General features: G+C 43.2%; 1 protein-coding gene across 5 annotated transcripts in view; it reads right to left on the bottom strand.

The window, feature by feature from the left end:
* Positions 1–13046, bottom strand: part of LOC112842667 (protein NLRC3) — a 77185-nt gene that overhangs the window by 45619 nt on the left and 18520 nt on the right. The gene's annotated exons all lie outside the window — the stretch shown is intronic.

The following is a 13046-nucleotide window of genomic DNA, read 5'->3' as shown; positions in this document are numbered from 1 at the left end:
TCCTAAACAAGCAGAGTTTGAAATATTACTTTTTCTGGGTCACAAAATAAACTTTTAAGATATTTTCATGCCAGAATGGTGCTGTGTAAACTTCAAATACCTGCTCGATTCATGAAGACATCACATATTTGCAAAAGTGCTCTAACGTTCTCGGAGATGCCTGTTACCCACCAGCTGACCGGGTGGTCACTCGGGTTAAACGTAAGGCTGAACTGACAAAAACAATCACCAGGTATTATAGGAAAAACCATAAAGCCTTCGAACTAAAACAAACGCTGTTGTGACAGTGATGTACACTCCAGCAAACAGCTGATACTAGAAATTAATATTAAATAAATTCTAACAACAGCTGATCAAGCTTAAACGTGCTGCTGTTGTTAAGTGCGACCTCCGCTGGTTTCCTCTTTCTGGTGCAAAGTGGGCGATAAACAAACGAGAGACGATCAGCTGATCATTGATCAGTTTCATGACTGAAGTAGCAACAGGAGAGGGAGGGGAGAGAATGAGAGAAGAAGAGGCAGCTGCAGCGTAAAGACAGAATAACTCCAGCTTTGTGTCTTTTTCATTCTTGCTGAAGTCCGGGACGAATCGCGTTCCTTTCCCCCTCAATACGGATGTATTGTAATTGGTCCAGCCCAGAGTTGAACATGACCAATTGGCTAATCCACCACCTTTCATTGTTTATACCATAACAAAAACAAACAAACAAACATAAAAATGAAAAATCATTATTGGCTCACCGGGCAAATGCCCGGTATGCCCGATGGCCAGTCCAGCTGTGGTCGTGCCATCAGTTAACCCTTCACGTGCCAGCTGTGACACGCGTGCCCAGGGTTGCCGACCCCTGCTCTAAAGCATCTGATTTGGATTCCTGAGATCAAATATATTTTCCTTTGGCTTTGTTTTCTTCCCATTTGTGGCTTTAATGTAGTGTTACATCCTGTTTGTTTGCTTCCATCTGTACACATGTCCAGATTCACTGTTATGTTTCTATTCTTACATTGCTGTGTGATCACTGTTCCCTCTGCTGACTGATGTGACCTTTTGTATCTTACACTGATACTTGTCATATTTGTATCTGCGCCTAAAAGATAAAAAGTTTTCCATGCTAAAACACAGCTCCACCTCCTGCAGTTCTCCCTCTGAACCACTAGATGTCTCTGTTATCTAAATGAAGACGTGCAGCACAGCAACCACAGCAGCGCTCAGATCACACGTGTCCTGTTCTTATGTATAAAAGCATGAAACAGGTGAGACAGGTGGGATCAGTATTAATGTTGTGGAAATATATGAAAAAGCAACAGAAGAGTGAAAACATTTGGTGTTTCTAGAAAGATCTTTCAGCTCAGAGCTGCTCACAGACTGTATTTACAAGTGACAAACTGAAACTCTACAGTACATCTACAGTATATATCAAATCTATTCTGTATTCAAATCTATTGAGTGATGTTTGAAAGTCTTTCCAGGTGAGTTTGATCCAGGAGGGTCTGAAGCCAGAGTCAGACAGAGACTGTGCAGAGACTGTAGAAGGACAGAGCAGCAGCAGAGCAGTCCAGATACACTGATGATCCTCTGTCAGATCCAGAGGGACACACAGGGATGATGCTGGACTCTACATTGTGTCTGACAGTGGAGCTGTTCTCAGAGCAGTTCACTCTGCAGCACTGACAGTCATCTGCACTTCATTCCTCTGTCAGTCACTGCTGGATGAAGCTCTCCTCTCCACCTCCCAGTAACATGGCCCAGTCAGAGCGTCTCTACACACAAGCTGCTGCTGCTTCAACCTCTCTGGATCATCAGGACACAGCTGCTCCTCTCTCAGCACACACACCGTCCTGTTTACCATCATCACCACCTGCAGAGAGAAGAAGGAAGAGCAGAGGAGATAAACGAGTGTTTCCAGAGACTCTTCATCAGCTGTCAGTCAGTGATGCAGCACATCCAGTATAAAGAGCAGCAGGGACTTCAGTGCTGGGACTGTACTAGGACTCATTGTTGCTTCACTTTTTCTAATCTTTGGATTTTTATTGAAGTTGATGAAAATGTTTTTCCCTCCTAGTTTGAGTTTGGACTTTCATTCATTAGAAGAAGCTTGGTGTGTCCACTCTGAGCTCTGTAGGAACCCCAACAACAAGCCCAACAATCCAGATGGACGGTTCCAGCTGTTAACTGGAGGAATTCCATCCAAACATCTGCTCTCACTAAAGTCTTCCTCACCTACAGACTGTGTTCTTCACTGCTTTAAACTTGGAAATGAATGCAGTCATTGGTCTGCGTGCTGCTTTGTTCAGAGAGCTGATTGGCTGTTGACAGTGTTTGATCAGTACGTGTCAGCCGTTACCATGGTGACCATAAAGGTCAGAAACAGGAAGTGTTTGTGTCCAATCCTGAAGCCTGTCACCATTCTCCTCTCACAGCTTCACTGAGAAGCTGCAGCTTTACAGGAAACACTGGATCTTTGTTTCATACTGACTGTGTTTAGTACAATACTGCTGACAGCACCACCCACTCACTCCATCACTCTACTGACCTCAGAGTCTCCAGTCTGTAGTCTCGACTCTGCTGAAGATCAGACAGCTGCTTCACATCTGGATCCTTCAGGTTGTTTCCCCACAGCTCCAGCTCTCTCAGATGGGAGGGGTTGGACTTCAGTGCTGCTGCCAGATAATCACAGCTGATCTTTGACAAACCACAGAAACTCAATCTGTATAAAGAATGAAAGATGTAAGTTTATTAGACAAAGTGTGAGCTTGAAATCATTCAGTGTTTCATCATCTGTTCAGAGCTGAAGAAGGTTCAGAATGTAGAAGTTTAGAAAATGGAAACTCCAAACAGCTGAAGCCAACAGGAAGCAGCTTCAAACAGGAAACTGTGCAGAGTTTCAGACTATATGTCCTGATGCACCCAGTTGGATTTTGGAGATTTGAATCTCTGTTCTGTGACTAAGTCCTTGAATCATTTCTTCCAGTTGGTCCAACAAGACAGACTAAGTATTGGACATGTGTTGTGGCTCCATTAGGGGAGCTTCTACATGTGATGTGATGGCCCCTCTGGGTCTGTCAGGTCACAGGACTGAAGAGAGCTCAAACTGGGCACACAGTTGTTCCAGTCTGGACCAAAGACTCTATACTGGGACTGAGGAACTGCTTTGACTGCACCCACTGGGACTTTTTAAAGGCTCATGTTCTCACTTAGATCATCGATTTCTACTGACATTTCTTTCTGGGAAAAATGGGGATTACTTTGAAAACAGGAAGTATTTTCCCCAATAAGTAGCCCTGGATTAGTAAATCACTCCAACATGTTCTCAGGCAGAAGAAGCTGTCTTGTTATGAGGGAGAGAAGAAAAAGACTGAGGCACAGAAACTTGTTGAAAGAGAGATAAAGCAGCTAAAATCAGGTGTAAAAGTAAAGCAGAGGATGAGCTGAATAAAGGACACTCAAGGCTGGCTTGGAAAGGAATGAAGTCCATGGTGGGGATGCAGAACAAGGAGCAAAGATGAATGTGATGCTGAATCAGCAGAAGACTTGGACTCATTGGATTCCAGCTTTGATATCATTGATTTCAATGAAGAGCTTTGTGATTGTAGCAAAGGGCTGGTAGCTCTGAGAGTCCCACTGATGAGGTGTTTGTGTGGAAATCTCTTAGTGGGACCAAAGAGAGAAAAAGCCCTGGTCCTGATGCTGTGGGAGGGAAATGATTGAAGTGTGCTGTGAGGAACTGACTGGGAGGTTTTCACACATTTTCCAGTCCTCCTTGGAACAACAGGAAGTTCCCAGCATATGGAAACAAAGGTTAAGTGTCCTATGGCACTCAGTGATGATGGTGCTGTGGCCCCACCACCTCCACCTCTTTGTAAAGGAACTAACTGTCATCTGAAGCTTCAAATGGAACTAAGACTTCCTCCACTAGGTGGCAGTGTCTGATGAGAAAGTGTTAGTGGAGCTGGCCTGGAGTCAGAAACAGGAAGATGCAGGATTTGGGCTGAAATGGGGAAAAGTGGTTCGCACTAGTGCCTTAAAGCAAGAAGGTTGTAGGTTGAAGCTTGTTGGCCTTTCTGTGGAGGTTGGATGTTCTCCCACAGTCCAATGAAATGCTGCTTAGGTTCATTGGTGCTTCTAAATTGGCTGTAGGTGTGGATGTGAGAGAGTGCTTCTCTGTCTCTCTCTGTTGGCCCTGTGATGGACTGCTCACCTGTGCAGGTGGACCACGCCTCTTGCCCTATGACAGCTAGGGCACAGGCTGCAGCCCTGTGAGCCTAAGCTGAATAAACAGTTAGCAAAAATGATCCATAGATGGCCTGAAATCCCCCAGTTAGCAGTTTGGTAGATAGCTATGACATGCTAATCCCATCCAGCAGCTGTATTCTACCTGTAAGCTGATCCCTGCTGAGCCAAAGCACTTTTTCACATACAAATTACAACCTTTAATAGAAACCTATTGGTCAGCATCTTATTAGCCTGCTGTTAGCTTCATTCCACAGAAAACTGAGAGAAACTAACAGAGTTGATAAAGAATAAAGAGAAATGTGCTGATTTAAAGCCTTTGAAGTGCTTCAGATGATCTCTGTCCACTTCTGTCCACTCATTCATTCATGTAAGCTTCTAATGCAGCTTTGATCTTCACAGTCTGCTTCATGAAACTCATTCTAACCCTGAATGTCAGAGTGTTCCTCCTTCTCTTTCCCATCATTCATGCTGGCAGTGGAGGAGATTTGGATGTTGGACTGTGTTTTGGATGATGTGTGTATGTTTGTGTTGGACTGCTGTCTGTAAAGCAAACGCACATTTTGCTTTGGATTTCAGTGTCAGACAGACTTTAAGGTGGAATGAAGAGTTGGAGAGTTTCACAGTGAATTATCCAGTGGAGGATTTTTCTTCTTCTTTGAAGGTTTGAAATGTGAACATTGTTCTGCTACAGTCAATGGACTAAACCAGAGAAGAAGAAAACAGACTTTACCATGAAGATCCTCAGTGTGGATCAGTATAATATCAGCCTGATGTCTGCAGTTTAGTGTCAGCACAACTTTCACATCATATTCATCTCAGCACAACTAAAACATGCTGACTGACCTCAGAGTTTCAAGTCCACATCCTGGACTCTCCAGGAAACCACACAGATGCTTCACTCCTGAATCCTGCAGCTTGTAGTTGTGACTCAGGTCCAGCTGTCTCAGATGGGAGGGGTTGGACTTCAGCGCTGCTGCCAGATAATCACAGCTGATCTCTGACAAACCACAGCTCCTCAATCTGTATAAAGAATGAAAGATGTAAGTTTATTAGACAAAGTGCTTGAAATCATTCAGTGTTTCATCATCTGTTCAGAGCTGAAGAAGGTTCAGAATGTAGAAGTTTAGAAAATGGAAACTCCAAACAGCTGAAGCCAACAGGAAGCAGCTTCAAACAAACACAACAAGAGAAAAAACTCTGAATGTTTCACATTAAAGTCGTACATTTATCATAAAAACAGGACAAAGACTTGAAAAAGTCGTGTTTTTCCTTCCAGGAACCACAAGGCTTCACTTTTAAAGGTGAAGTGTGAAAGAAATGGACATATTTGAAGTCCAACACCTTTTTCCAGTCACATGATTAAAGCAGACAAACTACAAGCTCATTTTCATTCCAACAAGTCATCTTCTGACCTGGACTAACAACACTGGTCTCTATGTGCAGCTGGCTGTGAGACCAGTGCTCAGGGAGCGTCTACAAAGTGCAACACTGAAAGAACATCACACACTCATTTGCTTCCAGCACTTTCACACAAACATCTACTGTCATTATTGTCACCAAACTCTGTGGATCCTTTATTGCAAATTCAAATGGGATCAAATGGTCAGACAAAAGAGGGTTATGAGGAAATATGATGAAATGTTGTGTATTAGCAGCAAGTTATTGAATCATTTTCCTCAGAAACCAAACAAAATGACTGACAAACATGTTTTTACAAACTCAGTGTTGGACTTGGATCAGCAGGATAAGCTGATGTTTAAAGGCATTTGAGTCTCGCTGTATGAGAGTCCAGTTATTCCTCAATATTTATGGATGATGTTCTTTCAGTGTTGCACTTTGTAGACGCTCCCTGAGCCTCACAGCCAGCTGCACATGGACCAGCTGACATTACCCAGCATTAGAGGCGGCTGTAAAAAAATGGATTTTCCTATTTAAATGGTTTTAATTTGAATAAAGCGATGTTGATTCATTCAATCCTGAATGGATTTTTAATATAAATGTATTTTGCCAGAATCTCAGGTTAAAGCTCCCAAAAGTATTTCAACAACAAGCAAACAGATAAAACAGTAAATGAGAGCAGCTAAACACACAAAGATGGAAACACAGAGCGTGGATCGTTCACTCGACGGCACGTACACGGACACGCCGTCGGGGCTGAAAGTGGACAGCTCACAGATCCTGAAGCTGCAGGTTTCATCTGTCTCCAACCAAAACTGAGTGAACCAGCAGCAAAAGAAGATCCAAACTACGCTTTACGTTTGATGAACATGGTCATGAATTCTCTCTGACTTTGACCTTTACTTCCTGCACAGCTCTCTCTTTCTCAGTGTACTTCAAGAACAGTTTACCTTCAAAAATCTGTTTTCTGCATTATTCACTGCTTATTATGCACCAGTCTGCTGTTGTGTTCACTGCTGTCGGCCTCCGAAAACAAAGCCTCATTTCTGCTGTTCAATACTGAAGAAATGTAAACCTTTTAAAATGATGACAGATTACAAACTCTCAGCTGTGTCTGTAATCAAACCTCTGTAACTTTGCTTCACTTCAGCAGCATCAGCTCATGTTCACATGTTGATTCATGGTTTGCTTCAGTTTTTGATCGACTGCAGAATATTTTGAAGGTTATCTGCTATAAAAAGCCAGAAGAGGAAAATCTGCTTCATGTGTTTCTGTTTGATCCTCAGTGACTTTGACACAAAGGCCTCTGCTGTGATGATCACACCTCTGATCAAGTCTCACAGTGTCAGCTTTGTTTTTATACATATGGATATGTGCTGATAAATGATCAGAATTAGAATATTTCCAACTGTCTGCTGTGTGCCGTGACCTTTGACCTGCTAAAGACAGTCAGCTGTGGATTATTCATTGTTGTGTCTGATACTTAGAACTGTGAGGAAGAACACTACACAGTTAATCAGGGTCCCCTCTCTCTGAATCAGGAAAGGTGGGCAGGCCGCGTGTGGGCCGCGGGCCATACGTTGAGTCTCACTGTTTGAAATGTGAACATTGTTCTGCTGCAGTCAATGGACTAAACCAGAGAAGAAGAAAACAGACTTTACCATGAAGATCCTCAGTGTGGATCAGTATAATATCAGCCTGATGTCTGCAGTTTAGTGTCAGCACAACTTGCACATCATATTCATCTCAGCACAACTAAAACATGCTGACTGACCTCAGAGCTTCAAGTCCACATCCTGGACTCTCCAGGAAACCACACAGATGCTTCACTCCTGAATCCTGCAGCTTGTTGTTGTTACTCAGGTCCAGCTGTCTCAGATGGGAGGGGTTGGACTTCAGTGCTGCTGCCAGATAATCACAGCTGATCTCTGACAAACCACAGCCCATCAGTCTGTATGAAGAATGAAAGATGCAAGTTTATTAGACAAAGTGTGAGCTTGAAATCATTCAGTGTTTCATCATCTGTTCAGAGCTGAAGAAGGTTCAGAATGTAGAAGTTTAGAAAATGGAAACTCCAAACAGCTGAAGCCAACAGGAAGCAGCTTCAAACAAACACAACAAGAGAAAAAACTCTGAATGTTTCACATTAAAGTCGTACATTTATCATAAAAACAGGACAAAGACTTGAAAAAGTCGTGTTTTTCCTTCCAGGAACCACAAGGCTTCACTTTTAAAGGTGAAGTGTGAAAGAAATGGACATATTTGAAGTCCAACACCTTTTTCCAGTCACATGATTAAAGCAGACAAACTACAAGCTCATTTTCATTCCAACAAGTCATCTTCTGACCTGGACTAACAACACTGGTCTCTATGTGCAGCTGGCTGTGAGACCAGTGCTCAGGGAGCGTCTACAAAGTGCAACACTGAAAGAACATCACACACTCATTTGCTTCCATCATCCAACCTGAAGAGGAAACAGAGACGGCTCCCCTTCAAAGTAAAAGCTGCTCCTTTTGGACACAGTATCAAAGAAAGTCTACAGTATAACATAGAAAAGACAGAACCACTCCACTTCTGTCAGCCTTTAAATGAACCCTGCTCAAGTCTGTCACTTCTGTTTGGAGCCAAAAGGAAAAACTGTTGTTCAGTCGTTTGGAAAGACACAACATTTCTGAAAGCACTCAAACTTCTTCACATTCGTCTTCAGACACATCCTGAACATTTAGGAACTAAAGAAAGTTTCAAACATCAATCAAAGACCTGAAATATAGAAAAAAACAACAGCCACAGTCAGCGAACTCACCTCAGAGTCTGCAGTCGACAGTTTGGACTCTCCAGTCCAGCACACAGAAGCTTCACACCTGAATCCTGCAGGTTGTAGTTGTTACTCATGTTCAGCTCTGTCAGATGGGAGGGGTTGGACTTCAGAGCTGAGGCCACAACTTCACAGTGAGACTCTGAGAGTTGACACCGAGTCAGTCTGTGATGATAGAAAATATAAAATGTGTTATTATAAAAGCAGAAAATCTGCATCATAAACACAGACTGAATGTATATGAAGACAAAACAGAGTGAGGTCATAATCTGATGAATCTGCTCTTCACATCTGTGCTTCAGCTCCTCTTACTGTGTTTGACATGACACAACGATTGAGTCTCTCTCAGACCTGCAGACTTTTAATGAGAATCTTTGTTTGGCTTTAATCTGCAGATGAAGGAGGAAGATGGTGTCACATTTAGGCTTCCATAATGTCCACAGTCTGTCACTGAGATCTGATCTAGAGTCAGAGTGAAGACACACATTTGGACTGTTTCCTGTTTTGACTCCAGAACATTTTGAATGAGTTCAGCTCAGTGAAGAGTTCCAGCTGGAAAGATGATCTCTGTTTGCTACCTGCTGTCAGGTACGACTGTTCACGTCCACACGCAGGAAAAACCTGCTGACTGTTACCAAACGGAGCAGAAATCTCATCACTGGACAATAATGATGAATGAACTCAGAGCTGCTGATATCAGATCTGATTTCAGGGGAACTAAACACAGAAATGATTGGCTCATTTTAGCTTTCTGAGCCATTATCTGCTGGTGTGTCGCTAGTTGGCAGAAAATGATTTGTATTCCTGTTCAGGCCTTCAGTGTTTATGAGTCCAGATCCAGGTGACAGCAAGTCAAAATGATGTTACCTGTCTGTGTCCAGCAGCAGCCTGTATTCACTTTGAATATTGTTATAACCTGACATGGATCAGTTTGTCTTTGATTGGTTTGTAAATGTCACTGTTTCCATTGGACCTGAGTGATGGTACAAAGACAGAGAGGGAGAGAAAGGAGAGAGAGGATGGAGACAGCAAAGAGAGAGCAAACACAAACAGGTGAGAGTGGACAGGTGACCAAGGTCAGCAACCAATCAGAGAGCTTCTGTTTGACCCACAGTCACTGATGATGACTGCACATAACCAAGCAGTGTGTTACTCTGATATCAAATATGGATCCTGCTCTTATAATAATGATCATCAGATGATATTATTGTGTTATTTTGTAGCTGAATACGATGTTTGTGTGATTATCAGTGAAAGAAGCAGTGAGGAGGATGGAGAGAGAGAGAGGACAGAGGGTGAAGTTAGAAACACTAAAAGGATTTTTCATGGATTTCATGGATGATTTGAGTGATTTCCAGCAGGACACTTAAACATGTCAGTGGACGTCCTAAAGAACATATTCACTGATATGAAACGTGTCATTGAACAGGATTAATATCAGTGGAAACATGGTGGAAACAGCTGTGACTGCATGGATGTGACACACTTCAAATCTGTTCTCCACTCTTGGATTTGGGATCCATGGAGCTGCTGCTGAGTCTGTACAATAAAGGATGGTGTGGAAGGTTGCAGCGTACGGACACAAACACTTTGTGCTTACAGTCTGATTTTATTTTTTCAAAATTACACTACTAACTAGAACTGGGCGATATAAGATTTCTTCATATCACGATATACTTTTTTCATTTCAGGCGATAACGATATATATCACGATATAAGCCAAATATCTATATATGTAAGATTTAAATGTGATGTTGCTCACAAATAAAATGTAACATAATCAGCAGCTTGTTTTGATTTAAATATTCATTTTCCATAATAACTTCAACAGGGCAGATGTACTTAAAATGAGGCTTCAGTTTTATGTAAAATAAAGGCAAATATTACAATCTACACAAAAGGCAGCCGCTAAAGCGTTTAAGTTTCAAAATAGAACAAACAATACAGACTACTAAATTGTCAGTTCCACTTAGAAACAAAATATTAATTCTAAAAATAAATCTTAGTTTATTTTACAGAAAAAGAGACAAAATTGACCAACTTATATAATATTGCTTTGGAAGCGCTGTCTGAGAGAAATGTTTATGTCCAGGGAGTTGGTAACAAGGATCCATTACCTTAATTAGCTGCTTGAATCCTTCATTTTCGACCGTGTTTATTGGTAGCATGTCTTTAGCAAGAAAGTAAGCTATGGCATTCATTATGTTGCTATGTCTCTTACCTTTTTCGTCATATGGTAAGACGCTGGCGAAAGCCGACTCACTGACTGTTGCTGCTTCACAGGGATTCTCCTGGTTGTTTTCGATGACAAATTAGCGCTTTCAGTCAGAGATTGAGCGTGCTCTAGTGGGTGACACTGCTTCAGGTGATAACAAAGGTTTGTTGTATTTCCAGACTTTGTGGGAACATGCTTTCGGCACAATTTACAGTGCGCGTTACTCTGTTTTTTGTCAGACTTCAAATAGCCGAAATACCTCCACACTACGGAACTTCTCTGGCCCTTCTTTTCAACAATCTCTTCGGCAGTGGAACCGTCATCTGTGTTCGCTTCGGTATTCTGGTCACCAAAAACCCGGCACGGCGGCTGGCTGCTTCCCAAACAAATACACATGTGCGGCTTGGCACTTGAGCTGTACGTAATGTGACGTGACGCTGCGGCTGTGATTGGTTCGGCTCTGCGCTACTTAATTTTTATTGGCTATTGGTTTTTTTATAAGACAGGAAGAGAGAGATGAGGTCTATCGCAATAGTTTAATTTTTCTATCGAGAAAAAGTTATTTCGCAATACATATTGTTATCGTTTTATCGCCGAGCTCTACTACTAACCTACACTGATCAATGATGTTAATGATCACATCTGGACTCACCCAGCCTTTCTGCAGTTCCTCACAGCTGGAATCAGTCTCTGTCGTCCCCGCTCTGATGTTTTGTACTTCTGCAGGTCCAACTCATCCAGAACCTCCTCTGACATCTGCAGCATGAAGGCCAGAGCTGAGCACCCGAACTCAGAGAGTTCCTTCTCTGATCTGTTCTCTGACTTCAGGAACTGTTGGATCTCCTGAAATAATGAGAGGTGGTTCATCTCCATCAGACAGTGGAAGATGTTGATGCTTCTGTCAGGAGAGATTTCATATCTGTTCATCTTCTTCAGGTTGTTGATGACTCTCTGGATGGTTTCTGGACTGATCTCTGTCTGACCCAGCAGACCTACTAAGAGTCTCTGGTTGGACTCCAGACAGAGGCCATGAAGGAAGCGAACAAACAGGTCCAGGTGGCCATTTTCACTCTGGAGGGATTTATACATGACTTTGTTCAGGAAATCATCCAGAGATGATTTCCAATAAGTTTCTCCCAGGAAGTTCTTCAGCACCTCTGTCTTCCTGTTGGTGAAACAGTGGAACATGTAGACTGCAGCCAGAAACTCCTGAATGCTCAGATGAACAAAGCAGTAGACTGGTTTCTGGAAGATCACACACTCTCTTTTGAAGATCTCTGTACAAACTCCTGAGTACACCGAGGCCTCTGTCACATCCAGACCACACTGCTCCAGGTCTTCTTGGTAGAACATGATGTTTCCTTTCTCCAGATGTTCAAACGCCAGCCTCCCCAGCTTCAGAAGAACTTCCCTGTCAGCCTCCGTCAGCTCCTGTGGACTCGTCTCATGTCCCTCATGGTACTTGTTCTTCTTCCTCTTTGTCTGAACCAGCAGGAAGTGTGAGTACATGTCAGTCAGGGTCTTGGGCAGCTCTCCTCTCTGCTCTGTAGTCAACATGTGCTCCAGAACTGTAGCAGTGATCCAGCAGAAGACTGGGATACTACACATGATGTGGAGGCTCCTGCATGTCTTCATGTGGGAGATGATTCTGCTGGACAGCTCTTCATCACTGAATCTCCTCCTGAAGTACTCCTCCTTCTGGGCGTCAGTGAAGCCTCGTACTTCTGTTAGCCTGTCAACACATGTAGGAGGGATCTGATTGGCTGCTGCAGGTCGGGAAGTTATCCAGACGAGAGCCGAGGGAAGCAGATTCCCCTGGATGAGGTTTGTCAGCAGCTGGCTGACTGATGACTTCTGTGTGACATCAGACAGCAGCTTCCTGTTGGTGAAATCCAATGAAAGTCTGCTTTCATCCAGGCCGTCAAAGATGAACAAAAGCTGAGAGTCAGCCAGCTTCTCTGCTGTGACCTTCTGTAATGTTGGATGGAAAACATGGAGCAGCTCCAGAAGACTGTACTGCTCATCTCTGATCAGGTTCAGCTCCCTGAATGAAAGCAGAACCACCACACTGACATGTTGGTTCTCCAAGCCCTCTGCCCAGTCCAGAGTGAACTTCTGCACTGAGAAGGTTTTTCCAACACCAGCCACGCCGTTGGTCAGAACCACTCTGATGGGTCTCTGTTGGTCAGGGAAGGCTTTAAAGATGTCCTGGCACCTGATTGGAGCGTCATGGAGGGCGTCCATCTTGGAAGCTGTCTCCAGCTGCCTCACCTCATGTTGGGTATGAACCTCTTCACTCTGTCCCTCTGTGATGTAGAGCTCAGTGTAGATGGTGTTGAGGAGGGTTCTACTTCCTGTTTCATCACTTCCTTCAGTCACACGTTCACA

This window comes from Oreochromis niloticus, linkage group LG3 (genome assembly GCF_001858045.2).
Source record: "Oreochromis niloticus isolate F11D_XX linkage group LG3, O_niloticus_UMD_NMBU, whole genome shotgun sequence".
Lineage (NCBI taxonomy): Eukaryota > Metazoa > Chordata > Actinopteri > Cichliformes > Cichlidae > Oreochromis > Oreochromis niloticus.
The sequence above is the reverse complement of the archived record's forward strand: the minus strand, read 5'-3'. Positions and strand labels throughout refer to the sequence as shown.